The sequence below is a fragment of the Helobdella robusta genome (assembly GCF_000326865.2).
Source record: "Helobdella robusta unplaced genomic scaffold HELROscaffold_3, whole genome shotgun sequence".
NCBI lineage: Eukaryota > Metazoa > Annelida > Clitellata > Rhynchobdellida > Glossiphoniidae > Helobdella > Helobdella robusta.
In genome coordinates this window covers 7,011,182-7,013,676 of record NW_008704501.1, presented here as the reverse complement: position 1 = coordinate 7,013,676, position 2,495 = coordinate 7,011,182, and positions in this window count along the sequence as shown.

The window sequence follows — 2,495 nt, the reverse complement described above, 5'->3', positions numbered from 1 at the left end:
GAAAGAGTTCCTAAATTGGAAAATATAATTAAAATTAATTTTGAAAATCTACGGAATGAAATTAGTGGAATGTTAGCTAAACAGCAGGTGTGTTTGTTGGATACGTTTGAAAGTTGTAAAAAACAATTGACACAGGTGGATTCGTTCAACAAACAAATATTCCAGTTGAACGAAAAGTTGAATTCACTAAAGCCCAATTATGATAAAACGTTAATTTCTGCAGAAAATACTAAAGATAGTAACAGTTTGCCTCGAGCATTGAATGACGCTAATTCGAATAAATATACGAACAAAAATGTTACTCTAGGCAATGAAGTAATAAAAACGCCAACAAATACTGTAAAATTTTCATGGGCCGATAGAGCTAATAATGATGTGCAAAGTGATGATAACTTGAATGATGATAACTTTACGTTAGTTCAACGGAGTAAAAATAAAATAAAATCTAGAGCATTACCTTCAGTTAAGATTAAACCAGAAATTCCTTCAGCTGTCCAACGTCAACAACAAATACAACAAACTAAAAAAGTAATTGGCAAAAAAACTAACTGCTCAACAACCTTAAGGTCGATGAAGACTGAACCACGTAAAAAACTAGTCTACGTCGGCAAGTTGGACCAATGCACATCTGAAGATCTCATCAATCATTTGAAAGCAATTGATGTAAAAGCTATATCATGTATTCCTCTTACGAAATCAATTTTTAATAAAAAAAGTTCATCATACAATAATAATAACAATACTAACAACAACTCTTCTCAAACTAATGAAACCAAAACCAGCGCAGCATTCAGAATTGTGTTTCTCGAAACAGATTTTGATAAAGTGATGAATGAAGACAACTGGCCTAAAAATGCCTAACTCAAATTCTACTTTCTCGTTTGATCGTGAACTGCATTGAAATAACAATGACATCAGTGATAAAAATATATCTTTAAATTTTATTGATCCGGATTTAAATATCTTTAACAGTATCTTCAACCACTGTCTCCTCCATTTACCAGAAGAAGTTAACCAGTTCATCAACTTTCCTCATTATTTCGCAATGATACATATAAACAGCCGAAGTCTTTACAATAAAATGTCTGAACTTGATGCCCTCCTTCAAGAGTGCAATAATTGCTTTTCTTTAATCTGTGTCTCAGAAACTTGGCTTAGTAACACCAACGATAAATTAATTAATTTACCAGGTTATAACTTTTTATCAAAAAATCGTGTCTCCTCTACTGGTGGCGGTGTTGGTATATTTATATCAAACTTTTTAAAATATGTTGTTCGTGATGACCTTGTCTATTTTTCACGTACTTTTGAATTGTTAATTGTTGAATTGTTAAATATCGAATGTCATAATTACTTAATTTATGTTATTTATCGTCCCCCTAATACTGACCTAAACTTATTTCTAAATGATTTTACATGTTTACTTTTAAAAATTTCTAAATCAAGCAAATATGTCTATATCCTAGGAGACTTCAATATCAATGCAATTAGCAATAATGCCAGTAATGAATTAATTTATCTAATGAACTCCTTTAATTTGTATCCATTAATTAATATTCCTACTCGTGTGACTACCACTACTTCTTCCTTAATTGATTATATTTTTACTAACAATTTATCTCCCCACAAATCTGGTGTAATCTGTTCTTCTTTATCCGATCATTTTCCGATCTTTACTGCATCTAAAATTTCTACCTCTCTAATATCTTCAAATACTTTTATTCCAACCTTTAATTTTTGCTCGAATAATATTTGTAAATTAAATATATACCTTACAAGTTTTGACTGGAATCCGTTATATAATTGTTTTGATACCGATAAAGCATTTTCATTTTTACCAGTGTTTTAAAAAATGCTATTTTGCAATACTGTTACACATCATTACCTTTGAAACAAAAAAGAAAGCAACCTTGGATTACCAATGGTTTAATTACTTCATTAAAGACTAAAAATATTTTATATAAAAACTTTTTAAAATCAAAATCATCTTTTGACCGTTTGAAATATATTAAATATAAGAATTTATTTTCAAAGTTATGTAAGGTTTCGGAACACATGCATTATTATTTTTTGTTTAATAAAGTTAAAAGCAATGATAAAAAAAACTTGGAATTTATTGGAATTTTGTATGGGTGTTAAAAAAATACCGACATTTTTTGCTATTAAATTGAATGATGAATTGATTACTGATGATCTGAGTTTGTGTATTTGTTTTAATGATAAATTTTCTTCGAATGTTTCTTCTACGTGTAATTATAATAATAATATTATTAATAATGATAATAATGGTGATAATAATAATAGTAATAATAATGTTGGTAGTAATGATAATAGTGGTGATAATAATAATCGGGGTAATAATAATGGTAATAATGGTAGTGATAATGATAGTAATAATAGCAGTAATAATGGTGGTATTAATAATGGTAATGGTAATAACAATGACAATAATAATATTAATAATAATAATAATTTAAATTTCAAAAAATATTGTA